This window comes from Apus apus, chromosome 11 (genome assembly GCF_020740795.1).
Source record: "Apus apus isolate bApuApu2 chromosome 11, bApuApu2.pri.cur, whole genome shotgun sequence".
Classification (NCBI taxonomy): domain Eukaryota; kingdom Metazoa; phylum Chordata; class Aves; order Apodiformes; family Apodidae; genus Apus; species Apus apus.
In genome coordinates this window covers 10316376-10343392 of record NC_067292.1, presented here as the reverse complement: position 1 = coordinate 10343392, position 27017 = coordinate 10316376, and the positions used below count along the sequence as shown (strand labels likewise).

Below are 27017 nucleotides of genomic sequence, written 5' to 3'. Positions count from 1 at the left end.
GAATAGAAATAGTTATTCAGCATTTGATATCCAGCCAGACCAGTTGAATTTCCACTATAAGAAATAAATCCAGCTAACACTAAGCAGGGATACTTTGCAAACTTAGCCAGATAACACAAACCTTGACGAGTCCTAAAGTGCAGATAATTTATGATTTGAAAGCTCATGCTATCGCCACAGGACCCAGGGAAGAAGTTCAAGGGATGCAATATATTTCTTGTTAGAAGCAGTATAAAATGACCCTCCACTGATGACGTTCTGAATTTTGTTACACATCCAAATAATTCCATGAAATCTTTGCTTGAACTTGTTGACAAAGTTGCTTCAGTATCTTCCTGTAATACAAAGTCAGGGCTTATGCTAGTGAATGGTCTTTGTTCACTGCTCGTAATTAACTGTTTAATTCTTAACTAGAAGCCTTAGGGTTTCATAGCCTCAAGCCTTCATACGCTTGGTGCAACCGCTAAATTTAAAGGTTAGAATCACCAGAAGTATCAGGAAAGTGTCAGCAGATTGATTTCCTTTAAATTTATCTTAGTGGGGGCAACTGGCAACTAATAAGATTATGATTGTTCCAAAAAACAATTATGTATTGAACATGCTGCCAGTTGCTGTAAATCCTGGAACTTTTCAAGAGATGGCTCCATTATTAGCAATGTTTTTGTGGAAAAATGAGAACCACAACATTGGCATTAGGAAAATCCTGGAAATTGATAAAAGCAAGCTTTTGTTTGGAGGCAGAGTTTCGTTTTGGTTCTCACCTCCTGAAACTGAAAGAGGCCCTGTGTGGTTTTACCCAGAGGAAGCTCAAGCCCAGCCTTGTTTATTAAAATTTGAGCGACAATGTTATCTCCCCCGAAGAATCAGGTTCCACACTGGCATGATTCATGCCAGCTGAAGCCGAAGGGCTTGCTGCTGGCCTGACTGGGTGTAACTCTGTTTTTGATGACATAGGCAGGGAGTGAATCTGCACCAGTCCTCCAGAATTCCACATCCATAAGGACATAATGTGTATAAAATATGTCCTGATTGCAGCACAGTCTCAGCTGCCAGCAGCAACTCTGGAAGCAAACCTGAATCTCAGTCGTGTTCCTTGGGTACAAAGGGAAGGGGTTGAGCAAAAGGCAGAGGCTTAACTTTGGGTCGTGCATCTCCCTCTCCCTGCTCTTCTGCTGTCAAGAAGCCCCTCTTCATGCCTGTGATAGCTTCAGAAATGTTTTCTAGAAAGGTATTTTGAGGGACTTGCAGTAATAGTAATCAGAGAAAAATGTATTGTCCCCAAGACCACATGAACTGCGGTCCCAGTCCCTGAAAGTGCCCATGATACTACAGGGTCTTTGAAGTTGATGAGCTATGAGGAGTCTCTGCAGTATGATGCATTTTCCCATTGTATCATATGCACAGTATTGATTCTGAGCATATCCTCCCACAGGTGAAAGCTGGCTTTTACTTCCATGTGTATAAGAATGCTTAAAACACTGAAAAATGAAGAGCAATAAATATACAAGAAAGCAACAGATACTCTAAAATGTACCTGGTATCTCTGGGTGACCTCATGCTTTTGTTGTGCTGGGATGACCTGCATCACTTGATTCTGGTTGTCTCTCTTAAGATAACCTGGTTTTCTCAAAACCAGCTCCAGGTTAGAGGAAAATCCTGACTCCATGAATGAGAATTTTATTACACACAGAATCTTATCCTCAGTTTTTCAAACATGAGATGAAAATTTGGCTCTTAACTCTCCCTTGGGATTCCTGAATTAGTGGTTCAACTTCCAAAAGTTCCAACACCCACTGATTTCAATAGGAGCTGGTGGAGCACTGTGAAAAAAAGGTTGTTCATTTTCAACACTAAATATGGATGGTGGAATCTTAAAATTAGGCTCCTATTTTTTAAAATCTTGGCCCAAACCTTTATTAATACCACACTACCATGTGTCCTGCATCTATTAGCAAGCATAATAGCATTCAGATTTGCATCTTTTTTATTCTCTAAACATGGGAAACAAAAATGGTCTTTTAATCAGAGTTAAATTAAAAGCTCTCTCTGAAATAATGATAGGCAGTTATGGATAGTCTATAATTTGCTATTAGTTAAAATATTCCCAAACAGCACAGAGAATAAGTGATATGTGTATATACTGTTCCCAGATAACTCTGGTAATTGGAGTAATTTCAGCAATTTCCAATTTTAGAGGAAGTAACTGATCCCAAGTTGTTACCTAAAGTAATTCTTACTGACAGTATTATAGGCTTGAAACATTTTCTGCTATGCCAATACCACAAACTAGCTGTGCAATTACAAATGTATTTGTCACTTCTGTGTTTATGTTATTAACACTGGTAGTTTTAAAAAAATAATAAAATCCTTACTTAGGACAGTCTCTGCCTCTTTCCAAAAGTAAAAATCAAACCACCAAACAAACACCCAAACTAAACAGGATTTGTTATGTTATTAAAATCAGCATTAAGTCAGATCTTTTCTGATATAATCTTGCCAGAATTAAACAGCAAAGTAAGGCTGAATTTGATCTAAATTTGAATGGGAAGCCTCTTGGTGTAATGTAAATGCTGGGGGAAGTGGTATTACTAGTTCTGTAGGTGGCTTGAGTCAACAGCCCTGCATTGCTTTTATATTGCATTGGTCTGTTGAGGATATTGACTGTGTTTTTAATAAAAATTATATGGGACATTTTGCAGAAAAATTAGTCCGATGTTTCAGCTGGATTTCAATTTGACTATCCTCTCCTTATCTCTCTAGAAACAGCTAGAGTTAGGGTTGCAAAATATTTTCCATTACAATCCTTGCTTTTAGCAGGCTCCTGATTTTCTGAACTGTATATTGCTGTTTGCTGAAACTTCTTGAGTGCACTGTTGTGCAGTGGGGTACAGCACTCTGTGCTACAGTTGAGCAAGATCTCTTCAGCCACTTCTGTGTGTAGGAGAGGAACTTTTTACACATTCCCCAGCATAAACTGAACCACCTTGTTGTGAACAGAGCTCTGCTAAAAATCTCCCTAGCCCCAATATGGCTGAAGTGTGAAGTTTAAAAGCTGGCACAAACCAGACAGTCATGGCTGAATGTTTATTAGAGCCAGATCTTTATAACCCTCATTTTATATGTGGGTGAGCAACAACCCCATGGACATCACAGGACCTCTTGGTAATACAGGGTAGTGCTGAATGTTACTGGGCTATTAAGACCTGACTCTGTCCAAAGGAACTAGGAGTGCCTTTGGTTTCTGCTGCCTTGAAAACAGGTCCCCTTAATAGTAATATTGCAAAGTAGTACCAGGACTCTGTCTCCTACCTCCCCTAGGAAGCAAGAGACAGGGCTAGTGAGAAGGAAACCACACAAAAGCCTTGTTGCATTGCTACATCAGCTTTCTGCATTTTATTACTGGAGGCAGGGTCTGGCTCCTCATCTGCTTTTCATCAAGGCTGAACCCTGTGGTACCCTTGTATGTTCAGGCCATTTGAGGCTACCATAATAAAAACAATAATAAATAACAAGCAACTGGAGTCTAAAGCCGTAGGGTAAACTCCTTCTGGGTCCTAATGGAGTGAGTAGTAAAGTCCTGGTGGACCAAGAGAGCCCTGATTTCTAGTCCAAGAAGTCAGAGGTGTCTGCAGGACTCTGTAATGGGACACACCATGGCACAGCATACTGCTATTTGGTTCATCCTCAGCAGCAGTGACTCAACCCAGGATCAGACCATTGCTCAAAGCCAGCTGCCCCCACTTCCTACCTATAGCTTTGGCTCACACGTTTTGGATCTTATGTCCTTGAGTTTTCTTTCATAAGACTCCAACCTCTTTCATCTTCTACCTTGTTCGTGGCTTGCAGGGAATTCCCAGTGTTGCTGAGGGCATCCCTTTGTATAGCTAATGTATATGCCTCAGTAGCTCTTAAATATTTCCAACATTTTATTGTTGTGGTGTGATGCAGAGTAGAAGCATTTACAGCTCAACCTAGATCACATTTCAGGGCACAGAATTTCCCCACTGTTTTGTAGCAAAAAGCATTTCAGAGCACAATGTGGCACTGAGTTTGAAGATGACTGTGATGATCTTGTAATTTGGATTTGTCTTTCTTTTGAGACTGACAAATCAGTTCAGCTCAAAGGCTGTTTTCACAAGCATTGTAGCAGGGGGCACCCAAGCATGGTCTCCAGTTCTTGCCCTGGTGATGTGTCAGATTGTTAAGTTGTGCTAACCAAGGATACAAGTGACCCAGACGAAAACAAGACCTGAAGGGTAGGTGCTTGACAGGCTTCTCCCTTGCTGGTTAGCAGTGGTCAACAGTGTGGAGCCTTCAAAATTTGGAAGATATTTGACAGGTTGAAAAACTGAAAACCATCTGCCACACCTTTCATTCCAGTTTAGAAGCATGTATAAAGCATCTGGTTACCCTTGTCTGGGAAGCTAATCCACAGAGAGCTGAAAGTATCTGGCAATGAAACACATTTTGCCTTGGGCTTGATTTGGGGAGGGAAAAGTAATATTTCCAGTTTTATAATTGGCCTTTGGCAGCCATGGAACACTACCTTACAGGATTACTGTGATTATAGACCACAATGTGCACTGCAAATGCGGACTTTTGAATAGCTGCTCAATGCCTGGTTCATATGGGGCTGGTGGGGATGAGCACTGTCCTGAGCTGGGGCAGAAGTGATGGCCACATTTGTCTCCCTTTTTTTTTTTTTTTCTCAACTATAAAACATTGATGTGTTCACATTATGTCAGCATGTATCATAGAACTGTACTATCTGTTATGCGACATCCTGTTTAGATCCTTTTACCAAATTTCTCATCTGTAATAGCAAGAATGCATGAAGAAGATGAGGGATTTTTAGTATATCCAGATGGTAATTAGACCTCAGCACTCAACCCCTAGCTTTTGAATGTAATTTGCTGTTGTTACAACCTAAGCTGGTTTGTACGTTCTGGCTGTACAATCCCTGTAAAGAAATCTGGGAGGCTAGTCAAGCATTGTCATAGGGCTTAGAACTGATTCTCTGTTGAAAATAAACTGGATACCCAGGTGCCATTGGTGTCCTCAACAGTCACTTTAATGTGTACTTGATGAACAGTCCATATTAATGAAGGACCCATTTTTTTTGCTGCCCACATCCACATCTCCAAGAGACTCCAAAGGGGAACTTGTGCAGGGAAAGATGTAAGATGAGTCTGACATGTAAAACCAGAATGGGTTAAGAAATATAGTTTAAGGCCTCTGAAATGTTTCCTCACAGGGAAACGCAAAAGCAGCTCAGCACAGTAGTGTAATCGTAACAGTTGATTGGCCATAAGCCACAGCTCCGTGCTGTTGCAATGTGTATTTTCTGCTGTTGAGACATGCTGTGATAGGAAGCCCTGACATAGCCACCAAGTAACAGCAGCAGACCTGTATCAGGGTCCTTCCTGTCTTTGAATAGGGGGTAAAAATGGCTAAGAACAGAACTGGTAAACAGAATTGCCATAAAATACAGGAAAACAGGGTGGGAGGGACCATGGCTTAGCAGAAGAGGTCTTCCTGGTAAAAATAATAATGGACTACGAGTAAGATTCGCCTCAGAGACACATGGAGTGTGCACAAGGCACTTGCTGATGAAGCACACATTCGTGACACATGCTCAATTCATCATTATTTCAAAGCCATTTCACCATTGTTTCTATTACAGCCCATTGTAATAGGCTTAGATGAGAATTATATATGGCATATTCATTCCTAAAATGACCTGGGGAGAGAAGAGTATTGAGATGTTACAGTGTGAGGATAAAGAGTGCTACAGATTCCAGGTGAGGCAGAGGGCAGTATGGATTCCTCTTGCAATTGCTAAGCTGTGCACAGGTAGAAGCAGTGTCAAATCTTATTTTTACTTTTTTCTCTCTTTTTTTTTTTTTCTGGGACGATGATTGTGAAAGTTAGTATTCCCCTGAGTTAAGCAACATTTCACCTTTTGAGCAGCTTGTTCTTCTTGCATGTATTAGCCCTTGGGAATTATTTTTTCCTACTATTTGTAAGCTGTAGTGCCGTGTGTTGATGGTTGCACCCAGTCTTTGATTAACATGTCAAAATGTTTTAAAAAATATGGTTAACTTCTAGCTCGCCCACACCCTTTATTCCACTTTGTGCAAAAGCCCAATTAAATAGCAATATTAGAAAAGATATGAGAACTCAAATTTGCAGTCTAGACTTTTATTTGGTGGTCATCCCAAATTCTGGGTCTAAAAGCTTTACAGCTAAAATGGAGATTAGTTTCAGCAAAATTGCTGTAAAGATGCAGAAATTAATAAGCTCATCTCTAGAAATAAGGACTGAATAATATTTAGGAACAATGCCTCTCTATGCTTTCTACATATTTGGTGAACACTGGGCTACCAGACTGTTAATAAGGGATCGTTCTGGAGCAACTGATTTACTTAAAGCATCATGACACTTACTAATGCAATGCAGATCTCTTTTAAGACATGATGTTTTCCAGAGCTGTTTAGCTGCTATAATTTCTCGATGAAATCAGAGAGGTGCGGGGACCTGGCATTAATTTCCAACATTATATAGATGTATCTTAATACAGGGTTTAAATAATGTTCAAATTAATCACCAACTAGTTTGGGTTTTTTATTAACCCATATGTATTGCATTTTGATAGTTTGTTGGGAAGTGTTTTACTTTGTTTCTTGGCAATACTGTTCATTCAGTTTTTATTGTCTGTGATAAAAGCAGCTCAGCCTCATTATTATCCCAGGATTTGGGTGACAGTAGGAAATGCATAAGAGGAAAACTAAAACCTAGCTGAGAGCAGTTTTACTGTTACAGGCACAATTACCATCCATTACAAATTCCAGGAATGAGCACAACCATAACTTTAATAGGTGACTATGTTTCAGCAGCATAAAAAGAAAAATGGCATCCCTCCCTCAGCTCAGAAGAACAAAGAAATAAATAAAAGACTTTTGGTTGCATGCTCTGTTTTAAACCCAGGCAGCCCTGAAGGCATTTGGCTCTTCAGTGGAAAGCAGCCCTGGCTCTTCTGTTTGTTGTAGTTTCACTTGATTTAGAAGACTGTTTAAGGCCCTTGTCCTGCACAGCTAGAACAAGACACCTGTGCAGAATGCTGTTAGCTTCAGTGACTCTACTTGGGATCTCTGGGACCTATTCCCCACAGAAGTGCCAGAGTCATGTCTGACCCTTTGCAGCCACTCTTCTCGTCCAAGAGAAAAGACAGATGTTTGTGTGAAGACTTGAAAAGTTCTAGGCCCAGAGTATAACTGAAGTTGAAAGGGATTATCTTTCATTACTGTTTAAAAAGCAGCAACTGAAGCTTAACTGAAGTTGTTTGCATTTACTTTCTTTCCACAGTTCAATTATTGCTGCTTTAAAGAAAATATTTTTCACTAGAAGTGAAACTCAGACCAAGACTCCATTTCAGGAGAGCACTTCCCTATCCAGATAGCACTAAAGTAAATTCCTGATTTTAAGCAACCACCTAAATGCTGTTGACTTTCCATCTATTCAGATAATTTTTTAGGCAATTGGGTGAAGCAGGTCAGAAACAAATGTGAAGCTGTAAAAAAAATCCATCAATTTACATTACCTGTAACTGCAGCACAGCACAAATGCTAACTAAGGAAGAGAGCAAGTGCTGAAAGTTGAACGGATGGGTTTTTTTTCAGCAAAACATTAAATAGTCTCAAAGTTACAATTAATATAAGGAGTATAGATGTGATACTGTTCATGCTCCTTTATTAATGTCTCCTCATCACATTCATGTGTACAAAGAGTACTGACAGTGAGTTATTCAGTGAAGACTCAATTCTAATACCTTACTTGCCAAGGGTTCTTATTTTCTTGCAACTTCAGTAATTAATCTAGCTATTGTATGAAAAGGGAAACTGTCTATACAGGTTCTAGACAACATGATTTCCATGCCTACATTTTTGAACTTTTTAATTAATTTGTGTTCTTGAAGTAACAATATTAACATAATTTGTTGTAGAGATTTAATCACATAGTGCACTTCAGCTACCCAGACGTTTGTATTTGAATAACTGTATAAGGATACTCATTAGAGTAGGATCTCCAAATATAACAGACTGGTTTTCCTTCCCAGACATCTGTCCTCCTGTCCTCGAGTAGCCTTTTGTGATTGTTTGGCAGCATGTTGAATATATGGAATTATGACCATCTGAAATATAACAGCATTTCTGAAGGAATAATGAAGAAATTTCCTTCTGTGCCTGATTTTCCAATAGGGGAGCAGCAGCTGAAACATGCCTTTTTTACCCTAAGGCATTGTGGCTGTGAGTGACTCTGGGCAGGGGTTGAGTGCGCAACATGGATGGTCTCAGAAAAGTGGTTGTGCCAGGGCACAGTGTGGGCACCAGCACTTTGTGCTTCACACAAAGCTATGTCCCATGTGGATGTTAATGCAGACCTCTAGCCTTCAAAGTCAAGGTCATAACCACCAAATACCATTCATGAACAATACAAGAGCAGAGAGCTGATGGTCGAGACTCCTTACCACTACCACTGACTCAGGCACAGTTCTGGTCAAGTTACCTGCTCCATTTATAACACAGGGGTAACTGCAGCCCAAAGTGTGTTACTGAGCTTAACTGAAGTATGATGATGTGGTAACTTTAGAGAATGTGGTGTATAACACAATAAAAAAAAAACCTGTGCAATTGTCTGGTGTCATTAGAATAGGCTTTCTCTGAGTAAAGAACACAGAGACGTAAGCGGTGAACTTTGATTTGTTTTTAATTAAAAGTACACCTATTCAATGAATTTTGTACAGATGCATTTGTAGGCACTCTGGCACTCAGCACTCATATTAGTAAATGTGAAAGTTCAAGGTATAATTCTGTGGTGTTAATTTTTATTTCACTTGATGGGAAAATGGAAAAGAACAAGGAGTTAAAGGCCTTTTTTTTTTTTTCTTCTATGTCAATAATCCAATCAGTTTAAATGTATATTTACTCTATATTTGAAATAATGCAAACTATTCAGAATGCTATGAGAACTATGAAAAACACAGGGCTTGGAAAACTGGCAGTTTTTGTGGTTTTGGGGTTTTGAGTAAAGTTTCACAACCAATCAGCCCAGAATAATGTCCAGTAAAGGCATTTCTGCTTGTTAGTTTATTTATTTATTTACTTTGGCATTCGGAGTCAAGGCAACTCACATTTGGAGGAAGGTCAGTGCAAATACTCCAGATCTGGTAAAGGGTCTGATCCTGCAAAGTGCTGAGGACCTGCTGTCATGGGGAGGTACCCAGCACCCTTCAGGGGCAGCAGTGCTCGCTCAGGAGCAGGCTGGAGAGGCTTGCTCAGGCAGCACGGGCGCTCGCAGCTTTCCTGAGGAATTTACACAGAAATTAAAATCAAAATTGGATCCATTTGACACTTTACTTTGGCAGCCACTGGTCTGTGAGTGTCTCCTTCTCTGCTGGTGGCCCTGATCTCATCTGCCTCACTGGAGATACACCCTTTGCTTGATATTGTGTATCTTCCAGCAGCCTTCCCACCCGAGCGCCCAGCCTGCCCCAGTGGCGACGCCTGAACTGTTAACTGAGTACTGGCAGAGACTTTGAAGGGAGTGGATGCAGTCTGTGGTTCTTGTTCCCCTCTCCCCAAAATGTGCTAACATGTGTCATACAATATTTTGCTCTTCGGTTTAGATCCTCAGGATATTAGGCTGACTTGAGTTCAGGAGGGGAGATGTCCCTGGGGGAAAATGTTTGCTCAATGGTTTGCTCAGCTCATTCTGGGAAGTTCCTGCAGGAGAGGCTCCTCCTGCTCAGCTTTCACCAGGGGAGCTGCCCAGGGAGGGATGAAGGATGGCTCCAAAAGGACTTAGGTGCTCCCTGGGGAGCACAAATAGTCATGGAGCTTGGGGTTAGTTGTCCCGCTGTGCTTCACCCCTTTTGTCCATGGTGGTGCCGAGGCCTCAGCACTGCAGGGAGCTAAACAGCTGTCCTGGCAATGGAGCCCACCCAGAGTGTCCCCGTGCAGGCAGTGCTTCAGTGTGCTGGGACAAGGGAGCCTTGCGCCCATAGTCCAAATCAGAGGTGCTTTGTTCTGTGGCTTTTGTGTGTATCCCTGACGTTGCAAATATCCACCACCAGGAGGGCTCTGGAGAGGAGTAAACGGTTTTGAAAAGTAAAGACTGCTTCCATATCCTGCACAGTGCCCCTGCTCCATTGGTTGTATCCCCATGGGTATCCTTGCTGCCGTTGGCCCAGGGAACAGTCACATCCCAGTGAAGATTCATTGTTTCCTTGCACCAGCCACAACCAACCTTGCCAGTGTGTTGTAACACACCTGGGTATAAAGGGGAACATGGGGGCATAGGGTCCTGGCCGTGCAGTGGCCATGGCATGGCTGTCCAATGCCAAGGTGGCAAGCACCAGCAGCCACCCTGGCTCTGGAAGATCCCAGAGAAGAAGCAGTAGCAATTTTCTGAGAGTACTGCCACCTTGTGTTGGTACATCCTGCATTGAGGTAACACCATGTCCTGGCACAGATGGGCATATGTGCTGTCTACAAAAGATCAAGAGATCATTTCATGGCCCGAGGTAGCTGTTTGACACTGCTGAATGTCCTCTTTAATAGCGTGCTCTCATAGCTGCAGGAGCAGAGCCTGCCCGTGCAGCCCTCTGCACGGCACTCCTATGTGTGAGCTGAGGCTGATGGGGTGAAGCAACCATTTCCTCTTGGATCCTGAATGTCCATAGCAGAGGCTGGATTTACAGACAACAGAAAGAGCCTGGAATACCATCGGCAGTCCCATCTAATAGCTGAGTGCTCAGTGCAATATGGAGAGAGAGGCCAGAGGAATTTTTTGTTGCTTTGTTTTTCTTTTTTAACCTGAAAGGTCAACTCTAGTTCTCCCCATCCTTTCCTCTGTGCCCAAACAGATTGTTCTGAGCCGCATGCTTCCATCGCACACATTCTGCACTACATTAGTTTAATGGCACTGTCACTATGAATTGCAAACTTTCTCAGCTCCCCCCTGTGCTGGTGAAACATGGCAACATAAGGAACATCTGTTCTCTTACCCTTTGCTGGAAATGGGAAACATCATATTGCATTTTTGTTATTAGCCTTATTTGGATGCCAGTGGTTTTGTTTCTAAACACATCAAGGCAGCTGAATAACCTTAATTGAGTACTACAGAAAAAGCATGGTTTCATGCAAATTCAGCTGCCAACATAATTATTAGGACAATACCAAACTTCTATTCCTGAGATCAGTTCCAGTTCCTTGGTTTTTATATTGCTCCCTTGCTGCTGAATTTCATTATAGACATCTCCACACAAACCGATCTATAGTTAGGCAGTAAACAAGTAAAGTCCTTAATTTTGACGTTAAAAAGCCAAACAAACCTAATGATTACAATGTGCATTTAAGCCTTTATTTATGCATAAAATTAATTACCTAATCTTCTCTAGGAATACCTACCACAGGGAAATCTGTCTCAAACAGTCCCCAAGGTTTCTAATGCAATTTCATTAAAGACAGCAGATTCCTGCAGCTCCTATGGAAGATGACAGTATGTGTAAATGGAATCAATTAATAATTCACAGATTTAATTATAATGGATTCATTGTTATTGCATGATCAACCACAGTATGGAATGGGCAATTAAGCAAAGCACATATATGCAACTTTCTATCCACCCATTATATAGAATCACTTCATTATGCTTGAAGGCAAGTCAGAAATGAAGAGTACAGCAAGGGCACAAAAAGTGGCAGAATCTATTCCGACCATTTAATTAGCGTCCTTCTGCTTTGCGAGGTACATGCATCCTTCATGATAGGCACACTTTTAATGAGTCTTCATGAAAATACTTCACTTTTACCTTATCTCCTTTACCAGCTTACTGGAGCATTCCAGAAAACTATTAGCTGGTTGTGGCTTGCTCAGTTGTTCATAGGTTTGCCTGGATGTGCAGAGGTCTTTGGTGAAGCCTGAAAATTAGGCATCTGGTGGGAATGATGGGGGGCATTTTACCCTGCAGATTCAATTAGGCTTTATTTTCTTTCAGACCCTCAGCAGAACTGAAGGCTGCTTTGGATCACCCATGAAGTATGCTTGGTCTAATTCCTTGGAGGGATGTGTTCATTGTCACAGAACAATTGGATCTAGTGTCACACTAGTAACAGTGTCTCTTTAAGAAAGGCAGACTGTGAGACCAGCAGAGGTTTTGCAGGTCAGGATTTTGTTGTATCAGCAGAACTTTTGTGGGGAAGCTTGCACAGCACGTGCCTGCCCTGTCTGGCTCAGTCTCTCATCTTCACAACTAGTAACTTTTACTCCAAATTTAAAGAGGCGGAAAGGTCAGCAAGCCAAATTTAGTCTGGAGGTATCTTTACTGAAGTCAGTAGAGCTGATAAATTCAGCCTGATATTTGCTGTTTTAAGAGCAAATATGAGAACAAGTCTTCAAGTGTTTATTTTCATTTTTACAACTGCAGAATGAGGCAACTTGCACCAAAATGTTGCATGCCACTATTCTCCCAGAGCATAAAGTCACAAAAGATGCCAGACTTAGTTTTTTGTTTAACTGATATTAGAAGTTTCTAGCAGGTTTGTACTCGTTTCTGTCTCCCCAGTACCTCCTCTCTGAGAAACAAACTCCCTGGATACTATAACTGGTCAGGTCATTCATTCAAAGTGAGAAATCTGTATTGATGGTATGTACAATGGTAGTGGTGGTGTATACTTAGTTTTTGCTTCATAAAACCCCTATTTCCCTAAAGCTTTATCATATACCCCAGTATTATTGCACATGTATCACAGTTAGTGGAGTGTAATTCTCAGCTAATCAATTAAACACGCGCTTGGACCCCAATGCAGTCTTGCCTATGCCTCTAGTAATTAAAACAAAGGCAAAACTGCCTACAAATGTTTTTATGACTTGATATTAACCAGGATAAAAGTTGGACATGCAACTGAAAAAAGCCAAAGACTGTGAAAATGAAGAATGAGCACCATCCTGTCAAGGAAAGTTTGGTATGGCAGGGTTTATTCAGTGCTGTGCTTGACTTACTTTAATATATCTCCATTAGTAATTTTGCAGTGGTTTGTAGTTTGAGTACAATGTGTGCCATGCTGTATTTGTGATTTGTTATTAGTAAACAATCCTGAACACACCATTTGCAGAGCCTGAGCTGCGCACTCATTTTCCATGCAGTTAGCATGGTATGTTCCTCATTGCCACATTTGGACCTCTGATGAAGAGAGCACAGACTCAAGTGCTCTTGGAGTTAAAGTCTGTGGCCATCTGTTTTATGACTCGAAGAGGGAAACTTTAATGCAAGCCAAACACCCCAGTGTCCTGAGACACCAAATTGTTGGAGAATCCCCATTTTTTAAATCTTTCCAAGCAGATTCACATCTTGGGGATGAATCCGAGACCTGTGCTGTCCTCTGACCAGGCCAGTTCCTGGGAGTTTTCCTGGACTGTGACTCATGTGCTTCCAGGCCAGTGTCACCACTTGCTGTACGTGACGCTTGGGGCACCCCTGACTTCCCCAAGCCAAGCAGGGGTGATGGGAGTCTCACAGAGCAGCTCCCTGTACTGCGACAAGGCAGTACCCCAGTGCAGCTCCCTTCCTCTTTGTAACCCAGAGCAGGGGTGCTGGGCTGAGACACTGAGTGCCCCAGTGAGGGTAGCTGGCACAGCCAGCACCAGTTGTTCCATCACAGAGCGGGGAGAGAACAGGAAACAAGCAGTGACTCACAGTCCACACTCTCCCCACTTGGCTTTTGAGGCAGCAGAGCCACTCACAGCCCCTCACTTGGGGCAGGCTGCTCAGGCACAGGCTAGTCCTTGGTGAAATTCATAGCATCTGGTGCTGTTCATTTCCTTTCAGTTTTTATCTAGTCTTTCTGGGCTTCCTGTTAGCACCTAATGCCAGTCGGGACAGCACAGTTCCTGCTGTGAGTTTGCTGTGCAGAAACCAATAGGAGCAAGGGGTTGCAGTAAGGGGCCGTGATTCAGCTAGCATGAGTTTTGGTGTATCCTCCCTGTGCTTCACCGTGTTCTTGCACTGCTAGGAGGTGCAGTGCCAGGGATGAAGAAGAGCTAGGGCACTGCAGGAGCTCAAAATGAAGTCCATTAAATGGATCCCGTGTTTCTGCCAGAAAGGGCAGTGTGAAGCAAGCAGCAAAGACAAGACACTTAACTGTAAAATGTGGATTCTAGTTTTTCATGTCACTTGTTTTCCCCTTCAATTATATTCTATTAATGCTGATATAACCATTCACTTTAATATTTTCAGCTTTTCTCAGTCAGGTCTGTGAACTTTGTTTTTATAAGGTGAGTTTATTTGCCAGGCAGGTTTTCCTCAAACTCTCCCAGTGCCAGTAATTAAAGGATTATCATCATTACCTCACTGGTGCAGATATTGAGTATTAGCACTTAGGCTGAATGTGCCTGCTTTGATTTACAGTGACGCTTAGGTAGGCTGTGGCTGAACTCTGCTCTAAATGAGTACAGTGTCATTAATGACAGCACTCTTACAATGGGCATTTTTGTGCTTAAGAAGATTTCTCTACCTTAATCCAACCTGATGCAAGCTACACATGCAAATGTATTACAGGTACAATTTACTTCACAGCATTAGCAAAACATAAAAAGAGATTCAGACTGCACTGTGAAGTATTTAATGAGCTGTGGGTCAGATCCTTGAAGCTGGCTGAACTCCACTGGCTGCAAGTCAGGGTGTTAAAGCTTTCCCTTCCCTGTCCTGTGCCTGGCACTAGCCTAAGTCCTATGCTCCTCCAAGGCTTGAGAGTTCTTCTCCTTTATATTGGCCTTGAGAGGTCACAAGGAGCAGAAAAATATTGTAGACTCTTTGTGGGTCCCTTTTCTCCATGCAGCTGCAGCAGGGAGGGCATGGCGTGTTGCTTACTGACTGTCACTGTTTTGTGGTACACGTGCAGGGGAAGCCACAGCCAAAGTACATGCATCTACTGTCCTGAGTGGACACAGCACACCAAAGAAAGTGCTCCTGTGAGTCCTGAGCAGAGACCACACCTCAGACCAAGAACTGAGAGAGAGCAGAACAGCTCTGCTGAAACCGCTGCTCTTGTGGTTCTGTGTATCCAGCACACTCGCCTTCCCAGCCTGTTTTCAGGGATTGCTGTGCCTTCCCACATCTGGCTCTTTCATGTTTGGCCTGAAATGGCCTTGCTCCTAATGGCAGCTTTTCCATTGCATGCAGGCTCCTGAGGTGATGATAACGTTATGTGTCCCTGCAAGCTGTAATTAAGCTCTGGTGACAAAACTGTTCAGGACCTGAATACCCTTCCACTGTGAACAATGCAAAGTTCTGACATTCATGGGAATGAAGTCTGATCCTCCAGTTCCCTTGCAGATCATTATTTTTCATTCTGCACTTTGCCCTGCTGCCTTTCTAAACCAGCTATAAAAGCATTTGTGCTGTAAGACAAACTATGTCTTGTCTGCACTGGGAGAGAGCCCATGCTCTAAGTGCTTCCTCCGCATTCACAGATGAACAGCCTGAAGCAGTAACAATGCCCATAGAGAAATAATCTCTTCAATTTCTATACACTTTTTTTTGTTGTTTGTGTTTCTGCCATTAGGGCTGTATGTTATGTATGCCATCTCTGCTTGCTTCCTGTTCCTGGCCAGCTGTGGATTGATGATAGCATCTTCAAGTTGTTGGACTTCCTCTTCTTGTCTTTAATCTCTTTTGGTTTCAAAATGACCCCCCACATTTACAGTTACCAACCACAGCAGGCAGATAGCAACAGCTGGTAGCCAAGCAGACAACACTTAGTACATCTTAAAAACAAACAAAAAGATCTGTTCTTTAGGTTATATAAGAGGATTTAGTGCTAAGATTTAGTGCAACTTGGAGTAGTTTCTGAAATATTTGGTAGTTAATATCTTAAATTTGCTAATTCTTGACATCTTCAAATTCACATTGGTCACAATCTGATTCAGCTGTACCTGTGGGAATAATGATAGCCCGTAGCACATTTATGCTGCATAGTGTATAAATTCAAAATGTATCAGCTTAAAGAGAACTTTTTACTGCCTGAGCTTATTTGTCTTGCTTGCAATAGACTCCTTCCTATCAGACTATGCGTTCCTTGTCCTAAATCTATAGGCAGCACGTTTTCTTTATTTAACACCTGTGCTCAAAGTCAAGCTAAACCAAGCCTAACGTAACCACCCAGTTCTTCAGAAGCAAACCCACAGGTGATTTTGCTTCCTCTTCCTTTCCTTCTTCATTAAAATCTGGTTTCACAGGGCACAGAGCCTGACTGAGCTGCAGAGCAGATGTTTTGAAGAAAGTCCTGGCCTGAAGCCACTTTCTTTCTCTTTCTGGTTGGTTTTGTTTTAAGATAGAGAAGGAATTGTACATTATTATCCATAGGTACTTCTTCCAAGAGGTATGAAAAGTAAGAACAAGCCAGGAAATGCAGTATTTCTTCAGTCAGGTGCTACAGACCTTCCCAGCTGGGAGTACAGCCAACGTACAACTTGCATAGCTGAAGCATCCACATGTGTCAAGATCATGAAGATGAGGAATCAATCAGTTTGCTGTTAGTATGCACTATTAATTACAAGCTGCTTCTTGAATAGATTTTTATGTTACAGTTATGCGATTCAGCTAATGCAACTATAATTCTACATCATTAGTCTTAAACTGGAAAGGTGGAAGCAATTTTTGATTCAGAGATTTCTCAAACATTACCCATTGGTGTGCCTTCAAGACACTGCAAGTTCTCACTTTTCCTCACTCCATTGACAATCCCAGATTGCAAGCTGTTCTACTTAAGTGTTTCATTGTAATAGTTTTATTTAAGGCTGTTATCTGCTCAGTGTTTCATTGGGAGGGAAGTTGTGTTTATCATTTGGGAATTGTGACTGCAACCAGGAGATCTATATTCAGTTAATGATGTTTTGGCAACCCTTTACCTTAGGCCTCAACCCTGCACTGTCTTAGTGCCTTGGACTAAAGCCAGTTGGAGGTTGGTATGATCAGTATCATGGACTGGTGGAGGATGATAGTTTATCTTCTCAAATCTGTTGTCTCCTCTTATCTCTTGCTTCATTTATAAAATGGGGACTGTGTCATAAAAGTTCCTTTATCAGCTTGGCGTTAGGGTTATTTGAGCAGCTTTGGTCTCAACCATCTTCTGTTGAAACCCTCATACCTTCTAGGATTGTTCCAAAATTCCATCTGGACAAATCAGTCAAACCCCTCTCAGGCTTTGGGGAGAGGCTGGGAAAGATTATGCTGTGTAAGTCTGGTGACCAAAATGTCATCAGATTGCCCCAGAGCTAAACGTCAGCTGTAGCTGGACCTCCTTCCCCAGTGTGCTTGCAGAATAGTCAGGTTCCAAGGCTGAGGATATGAGATTCATCCTGTGCAACTCTCACCTGTCTCCACTTTTTTGCCTCCCAAGAGCAAGGATGCAGATTTTACTGGCTACACCACATTTTGCACCAGTAGGTGCCTCCTGTCTGATGCTATGTTCTGACAAAATAGCTCCTGCATTCATTTCAGATGGTTTTGCAGAGCAGCAGCCCACCCAGTACGGTGGACTTGCAGCCAGGCTGGTGTGTGTGGTGAGCCCACACCACTCACCCAAAGCAAGACTGGTTGCTCCACTGCCGAGCACCACAATGGTACCCACCTCCTCAGCAGACTGCTGGGTGACCTTTCCCGCTGTGTCCTCCGTCCTTAGACCTTTTGTAGAGTCTGTGCATTTGAACAGTAATTCAGGAGACAAGAGGCCAGTGCCTGAGCTGCTGTGCCCTGCAGTAGCAGTGAGGAGATTGATGTGGTGTTGTTAGCATGGCTATCACAGCCACTATCTCATCTGACTAGCCTTTAGTAAATGCCCTGTATGTTACACAGTCATTTTGTCTGCTGTCTTTACAGAATCCTCTCACTGTCCAGGAAGCACCATAGCTGCCAGCCAGAAATGACCAGCAGCTGTCTTTGAGTACATGTGGGGTTTGTTTATTAAAGGGTTACTTCTCCCACACACTCCAAAACTCAGGAAGAAATGCCAACCAAAGGGGAAGGAGACAGTGGACAGAGAGCGCATTGGGCTGATACATACACTCCCTCTGCCCTCACCTGATCTCTGTGACCTGCTGATGCAGAAATCAAATTGTCACTGGCAACAACCCATGTTGGCCTGAAAGCCACAGATTAGCTTCTGAGAAAGCCTGATGTAATTTTTCATTCTCATTACCAAGTCTAGAGGGAAGACACCCTCCATACGCCTATTCCCTCCCCTTGGTTCAAGGATTTAAATTTCCACATGGTAGGTGGTGGTGGACATGATACACGTGCTTGAAAGGACACATTTAGATGTGAGCCAGGGAAGAGCGGGTCTCTTCTCCAGGATGCCTCATCCTTATTTTCCCTTTGAGATTGTGCATATGCACAGCACTAACTTTTCAGAGATGCTGAAACAATGGAAGCTGTAAAACCTCAGCTCATATTTCAGCTCATATGTACTTTTGTTGCCACTGAATATTGTATCAAAAAAATATGTAACGGTAGGCAAAGAAAGAATAGTCCTTCTCTGATATGACCAATATTCTCAAGAGCTCCAATTTGCTACCTTTGCTTGAGCTAAATGATACTGTGATGTTGTGTTATCAAAGGCTGAAATCTGTTTTTTGCCAAAATGGTTTAAGTCCAGCCTTTCTCTATTGGCTTCAAGGATGGCAGTCCGGATTTATCCTATTGATTGAGAGTTTCAAAGCAATAATGGCTTCACACTTCCAAAGCCGTTACATTTAGCTCATTAATATGAACTGAACACGCAAGCAATGTAGGAACATTAATAAATAGGGAAAGTCTACCCTGAAAGCCAAGCAAGACCTGCCCTTATCAGCCCAGGACACATAAATCACTTTCTTTTCCAGCTCATTTAACCTTGGCCAGTGGCTTTATGCCTCACTTTGCTCCTTTTCCAAAAATGTGTCCAGTTCCTCTCTTAATGCATGGCTATAGCTCTCTTCTATAACTGACTCTGTCAGCTGGGTAGAATCCCAGCCCCTCCTAATTGTGTAATTCTGCCTCAGTTTAAATATATTATTCCCCTTTTGCTTTCAAATGAATTATCTCAGAAATAGCACTGGCACTGTGTGGTCCTTCTGGATTTCTGGTTTCTGTGTGCCTTTCCTAGAGGAGCTCTAACCTTTTACTAATTTATATCTCCCTTACGCTCCCCACCATCACATGCATTGCTCTTAGAGTCCACAAGATGCACATGCAAGAGGGAAGGAGAGACTCAGTTGCTCTTTAACGTGAGAAACTCAGAGCTCAGTTCAGTGAGTGATGCCAACACTGAGAGAAGCTGCAGAGATGCCTGTGGCTCAGCCCACTGCATGCATGCTGTGGGTGTGGGGCACATGTGGGTTCTTGCACATCACACTCCTGTTGTGGTTGAGGTTTGGGATTGAAATGTGGCAGAGGCTCTGCCACTGCTGTCATATTTGTTCTTTGGTGGCAGCTGAGAGCTTCAAGCTGGAGCTCAGAAGTGTCTGAGGCATATTGGACGGAAACAGCAAGAGGGTGAACAACTGGAGAAAAGAGTCTGCAACCAAAGGTCTTCTGAGACAGACTGCTGGCATTAACACTGTAAGGACAGCTCATCTGGGCTAGGCTGGTCTAGGGGTGTGAATGTTTCAGTATAAAACTCTTAAAGGGACTAATTACCATTAAACCAGCCAGATTGTTGAAAATTAAATCCATGCTCTGTGTAGAATGATGTTACCTCCATAAGGAGATAACCTATGTCATGCTGAGTCTCAGGTCTGCTGTGAGTGGGACACAATGCTGCTGTCTTTGATTGTGCATGGGGGGGAGGGCAGAGCAATGCATCCCTCCTGGTGTTTATTCTTGCATAGGAAGAGTGAGAAGATGCTGTGATTAGTACTAATGTATTTTAAATGGAGCCCAGTGTACCTTAGGTGATCAGTGCACATATTTCAGCACAGTGGGCTGTCCAGAGTAGATGGCATCATGTAGAGTGCAATTATGCAGATGTGTAGTGTTTCCAAAATGTATTGCTGTTCTAGAAGACATTGTATAAATCTCTGCTGCAAAAATGTCCATTTTTGCTGTCACTGCCAGCTTGCCAGACTGTATTGTCGTCTGCTCAAAGCTTGTTAGGGTTTTGGAGTGCTGTGCAGGAAAATCTCTTGGTGAGATGCATGTTGTGAATTACAGCCCTGACAACTATTAGAGGGTGCATGCTGAGGTGTAGCATTAATATTTATTTGGGAACAGATGTCTTGGCTATCAGCCAGAGCACAACCTTGTTATGTTAGAAGTTGGAGAGAGAGAGAAAGTGATCCCTGACCCTAAGAACTCACAATCTCTATATAACGACTATTTAAAATATTGAATATAATTTTAAACACATTATCTAGGTTTTAAGTGTAAATTTTATTTGAAATTTTTACACAGATAAAGCTTAGCTATAAAAATAATCTTATTCTTCTTACACACTGATAAAGATGTTAAGTAAGAATTCCTAAAACATTTTCCTGCTATGTAGAGACATGGGGATGTAGCAACCACATATTTTAAAATATTCTTTCATTTTCCTGGCAAGATTTCTAATTCCAGTGAAGCACGACAAAATTTCCTTCTACTTGGATAATGTCATGCATGCATGCGCCTGCTGTTAGTTGCAGGACAAAGACTTCACACCAGACACAAATGAGTGACAACTGACAAAGCCAAAATCAGAGTATGTTTATAGCTTTTCTCTGTGCTTTGTGTACTCCTTTTAGAGGAGAAGCTAATTCCAGCTTTGGACAAGTTTGCAACCAAACATCTGCTCAGGATGGTTTTTGAAGTCATGGTGTGTCACAGGGTTAGAATGTGTATGAGTTCTCCTAGTGCCATTTGCACAGACAGGCAATAGCTGGCTCAGCAGAGAGTTGATGCTCCAGAAGTGCTTTGATGGCTCCTGTGCCAAGTTCTTGTGATGGCCATCCAAGGGTTAAGCTACACAGTTTTCTGCATGCTCTCTTTTCTTTCTGTGTGCAGCAAGACAAAGCTTGCCACACTGTTTGCTTTTCTAAATCCTCTGGCAGGGCACCACTCAGGAGCTCACAAGATCACCACTTGAAATGATACACACTTTCTGCCTGTGAAAAGCCAGAAACTGATTAGCATTAAAACGTGCTCCCTGCAGATTTGCAGACATCGTCTTTCCACCTTAGTAGCAGCACAGGGAAATATGGAAGTGCTCACAAGAACCCTGCCCAGAGTCTACCATTTCTAAGAGCAATGGACTTTAACCTTCAGAATTAGAGACCAGACAAAAAATTAACTCTTTATAACAAGTATCTGTGGAGCATGTGGAAGGGGAAAAAATCTGCCTAGAGCCCATGAGGCTCAATCTTTCACACTGATTACTGGTGAGGAGAGAGTGAGAAAAATCAGATGACCTTTCCTGACCAGATGACTTTCCACCAGAAATGAGAGAAGTAATAGCTTTCCTTTGATTGACCAGAGCAGTTATCTACTGCAGAAAAAGAAAAGTGTCATTATGAAACTTGTAGCCCTAGTAAGGAAGCTCCAGTAGTTTTGTCACAAGGCAGAGTAGCAATGGGCTCTGCGTTCAACATTGATGTAAATTCAACAGAAAGCATAGAGAGCAGAGGCTTGACTCATCACCATGGGTGCAAGAGCTGTTCTTTGAACCCTCTGCACTCATGGAAACAGCTTTCTTGGAAAGGTGATTAATCACTGGGGAAGTATGGACACTGCGGACACTGCTTTCCCAAAAGACACAGCCACAATCTCTTGCCTGGACTGCTGTCCTGACTGTCACAGCACTGAAAATGACTTGCTGCTTCTGGGAATGAGCCACATGGTGCAGATTTTGCGGACTTGTCTCCTCACTGTAGGTTCTGAATTACTAAGACTGAGCTTCTACATGTAGTGTCCTCTGAAAGTGGGGTCTTCACTCTCTGGCCTAGCCTTGGTTAGGTGACAGTACCAGAAAATCCATCTGTCACTTCTCAGCAATAGTTCTGCTACAAATTAAGCCAAAACATTGGGGGAAATTCTGATAATCCACAGAGATTGTGAGGGGAGCACAGGTAAACCTCAGAAGAGGGCACCAACCCTGGACAGAGAACTGCAAAAATGAAGGATCAGAAAAAAACAGCGAAGGTGAGGAAACATGGGACAATGTGTGCATCCTCAGACCAAAAAGTTTTGAGAGTTGGTAGCATGAAAGAGTCTACTTTCAAGTGATGGACAGTCCGAGTAGGTGAGTTTGAGCTTTAGGCATCTTCTTAATCAGTTGTACTGAAGTTTGAAGGAGGAGGATCATGTAAGACCAAGAGTGGAAAATTCAGATGAATTATATGAAGGGGCATACATCCGGCATGAAGAGGGTGAAGAATATCTGGAGGGAAAATAAATAAGAGATCAGAAAAAATAAGTCTTGAGAGAGTAAAAGGACTAGAAGCACAAGGACTGTTGAAGGGTGCAACCCAGGGCAGTTTACAGAGCTCTAAGTACATAGAAACATACTTGGCTCCAGTTATTTCTAATCTGGAGATGGTTGACGTCTGGGAGAGCTCTCAGGGGAAAAACTGTATATGCTTACCCTGTACTCATACTTTTCCCCAGGCATTTTGCTTTTGCCCACTGTTGGAGACAGGAGCTAGATGGACCTTTGGCCTGGCCCAGTGTGGCTGCTCTTATGTTCTTGTGCTGTTGTGTTGTGAAAGAGTTGGAGTCCTTGTGGTGAGTCTGGTGTTCTTTAGCACAGGCTGCAGGACAAACCGTGCTTATCACAGTGCCATTGCTGAGTCAGGCAGAGAAGGGAGCTTGCTGACATCTTCATTGCTTTGCGTACGACATGATGAACATATTCTGAGAAGACTTTGTGTTTCCCACACTGCGCTCGTCACCAAGATGATTCTTTCATAGGTGCAGCAAATTGCTGCTAGTGTTCCTGTCTCCTACAGCCAGGCTGCTCCAGCTCCAGGCTATGGAAGGGTGGCAGCAGCAGCTTTCTAACAGTGTTAGTATCTGTTTTGGTGTAGCGGCCGGGCTGTTGGGTTGCTGGGGCTGCCTTGGGAGCCTCTCCTGCGGCATTCTTTGCACCTCCAGCCCAGTGTGGTCTGGTAGCCTCCACACTTCAGGCTGTCACCCACAATGTGTTTGTGAGGCTGCTTGTGTTCCCTGAGGAGATGGAGAGGATGATGTATCCCATCATTCCTCTCTCTTGGCTAGCATCGTGATGGCTGGTGACAGAAGAGCTTTCACAGAATCACAGAATGTTGTTAGGGGTTGGAAGGGATCTTGAAAGATTATCTAGTCCAAGCCCCCTGCCAGAGCAGGATCCCCTAGAGTAGTTTACACAGGAAGGTGTCCAGGCAGGTATTGAATGTCTCCAGAGAAGGAGACTCACAACTTCCCTGGGCAGCCAGTTCCAGTGTTCTGTTACTCTCACAGTGAAACAGGTTTTCCTCATGTTTACATGGAACCTCCTATGCTCCATCTTTCACCCCTTGCCCCTTATCCTATCATTGGACATTGCTGAGAAGAGCCTGGCTCCATCCTTCTGACACTCGCCTTTTACATATTTGTAAACATTAATGAGGTCACCGCTCAGTCTCCTCTTCTTCAAGCTAGAGACCCAGCTCCCTCAGCTTCTCCTCATAAGGGAGATGTTTGAGCCTCCTCTCTGGACCTTTTGTCTGCCTCTCTCCTCCCCCACCTTCTTTGGTTTAGTAGTCTCAACTCTTGAGGCTGTACTTATTGCCCATGAGTAGTCCTATCTTGTTTTGTCTACCAGAGCTAGTATTACCAGGAAAGGTCTCAGTTTTTCCAAGAATACTGTGATGCTTTTTAAAAATGCATATCTCCCAAGGAGGAGATGAAGGTACTGTTAGAATCTCCTGATAGTTGCACTTACCTCCTTTTCCTTTCTTATTTATTCCTGTGGTGAGAATGAGAATATTTCTGTTTATTAACAGGTAAGAGGAAGTAGAATCTGCTCCTAGATGGGAGGGCAAGGAGGTCCAGAGGGTCAGCACAATGTTTATACACATATACTGTAATTTCTCACTCTGTGTGTGCATACAAATGCATGTGAACTACATATATCAACAGTACATTTTTTCTAAGGTCAGAGTTTTTTTCTGCAAAGCCCAGACCCCACTTAGGGGACAAACAAGCCTTGCCAATAACTGGATTCAATTTATGATAAACTAGGTGGAAATAATGATGAGGAAATGAGAAAAATAAGCTTTTGATGAAATAATTAATGACTAGTTGTGACACAATCTCACAGCAGCAATCCAAGGCTCAGGGAGATCAGAGGGCCTCATCCGCTGCCAGACAATGCTTACCATGCAAAGCCAAGTAGCCTCCTGTTTGCAATTTAAAATCATAACCATATACATGAACTGCAGTTGGTGGTGGCTTGTTTGTTTTAAGTTCTCTCCTAACAGAGTAGCAGCACTCGCTTCACATTGCAGCTGAAGGAGGAACGAAGCGGTGGGTTCCAAGCAGTTATGTAGCATGTCAGGCAGGTCCAGCTCTAAAGCAGTTAGAGCCAGGAAATGAATGTTTCAAGATGTGTGAATAATTCTACTGCCACCAAACTCTGCTTGCTCTGCTGCTCACAGATCTGGTCCAAAAGACCAAAGCCAGTGATTCTTAGCTGGGGATGTCTGGGGTAGGGGGTGACTTCTGAAGAGTCTGCAAAAAAAAAAGGCGCAAAGGAAAAGCAAACCTTTTGTCAGCAGGCTTGCATTTGCTATCACCAAGTCCTCACCCTCACTGTTGATATTTTTATGGACCCACAAATGGACAAAGTTGAAAAACTCTTGGACCAAAATATCTTTTGCAGAAGGATTGGTTCTGCCCTCAGAGTTGATGTTCCTTACATCCACTGCACAGAGCTGTGGGTGAGCTTGTGACAGTGGGTTGGTTCAGCTCAGGAGTAAGTTAAGCAGGAAATCTGTTGTCCCCACTCACTTGATTCTGCTCACATTGCAGTGTCGTCTCAGTTGTACAAACTGGATTGTTCTGCCTGAAACCAAATGATCAGAGGTGCTCCAGTAGTGTACCAAATGGGTTCTGACTACCAGTGGGTGTGTTCAGTCCAGATGTCTGAACTTCCTGAAATTGCTGTGATATAGCCGCAACGATGGCTCCACCATGTACTGCACAGCACAGTCTACCTCTTTGCAAGGCATGTACTGCCAGTGCCAGCAGAGCCACTGCCACCATCCTTCACTCTACTCCTGAGTCAAAGCCAGACTGACTGCAGTGGTGCAGAGCAACCCTCTCCCTGCTCTGCTCTGGGGTTAGCTCCTTTTGCTGCACTGCTCTGCACATCTACCATCCCCAGTAGATTAGTGGGGGAAGGCATGATGGGAGACAGTCCACTCCTAATAACTTCCAGAGGTCCTGTTTCCAGCTTGGTCAAGGCACTGCTGAGTCATTTTCATGCAGAATGAGTTATGAATGTGTTTAAAACCTCTTTATTACCCCTTCAGTAATCCAGAGCTCAGTCTTGCGTTTTTAATGTTGCTCTTTTAAAGGGCAGATTTATATGTAAAACACTTTACACTTTGGTTTCCTCCTAAATAATAGCTAACGTTGTTCTTTTGAGTGCTTTATGACACTAGCTAACTAGTCCTGACAACACCCTGGTATTCCATATGCACAGCAGAAAGCTTGGATGAGCTTCTTAAGTCTGGTGTTTTCAATTCTCATGATTTTATTGTGAGTTTGGGGTGGGCTTTGTCTCCAAGTCTCAGCTCCTGGAAGCACACAATCACATGACTCTCTCACTTTTCATTTTTTTAAACAATAAATTTCTAATTCTTGTAGTTGCAGGGAAGAGCCTGAAAATGTGATCCAAGTGCACTGTAAGGCTCAGAAACCAGATGCTAAAAACCAAGAAGCCAAACTATGTTGCCGTTTTTAAATCTCTTAAGTTTTAAGGCAATCTAAGCATGCTCCAGGTCTTCACCCATGTTTTCTGAGTGTGGAGGGACTTGGCAGTAAATAAAGCTTCATATTACAAAGAGTCAAAGACAAATAAAGTGTTCAGGGATGTTAATATTCTCCATCTCCCCACTCTTTCTTGCTTGTTTCTGATTCTCGTCCTGCCTATGCTTTGCTTTCCGCATTGTGAGTGGTCACGTTCCTCACAGTGGTAAAGAAAAGCACACAAATAAATCTTTGCTGGAACAGAGCAAATTTTAAATAAAATAATTTATAAACAAGTAAGATCAAGGTTTTAAACACTTCCATCTGTTACTGTGTGCTTGCAGAGTGCACTGTGCATCAGGCCAGGGCATACAGCTCATGACTCTCAAGGATACTGTAACACAACCATTACTGCTGCTGATGCTACTACTACTGAAACAGAATTGTAATTTCTTAAGTAGGATTTGTAATTGTGATCATCAGCTTAGAAAGGTGCAAGAAAGGATGCAACAGGCTTTTCTTGTACTGTGGCACTGCAAACCAGCTATTTCCATATTGTAAAAAGAGCTGGACAAAAAAAAAGTAATCAACATATTGATTTTGTGTCACAGATTGTATGTTTCTTCTACTTCCTTATTGGTTTTGTACTGACCTGTTTCTTTTCTCCCATTATTTCCTGCTGACATGGTTGCAGATCAGAGGCCATGACTGACTTGATGATGGGACAGCAGTTTAGTTTTGTCTCACTAGGTTTTTAGTCCTGTATAATACTTGCTACTCTAAAAGTGCTATTGGTATTTCATTTATGTATTCTGCATGGGAATCTAATACTATTTTAATTACTCTATGCATGTACTTACTCTTTAGCTATTATAAAATTTCTGTTAAAGTCCAGAACTTCCCTGAAGGAATTATTTCCCAGCCTGCTAGATCTTAGTGATACAGGATCATCTTGGTATTTATTATAAAGCATATTTTTCTTCATTTTCTCCCATGGCTTCCAGACAAATATTTCTGAG

General features: G+C 42.6%; 2 long non-coding RNA genes across 3 annotated transcripts in view; one reads left to right on the top strand and one right to left on the bottom strand.

Annotated features, from left to right (window-relative positions):
- Window positions 1-27017, top strand: part of LOC127389241 (uncharacterized) — a 155172-nt gene that overhangs the window by 101896 nt on the left and 26259 nt on the right. The window lies entirely within an intron of this gene.
- LOC127389239 (uncharacterized) overlaps window positions 20449-27017 on the bottom strand; it is a 63784-nt gene continuing 57215 nt past the window's right edge. Inside the window, exon 6 of the long non-coding RNA XR_007890592.1 lies at window positions 20449-22447. This is a non-coding gene — a long non-coding RNA (uncharacterized LOC127389239). The remainder of the gene's footprint in view (window positions 22448-27017) is intronic.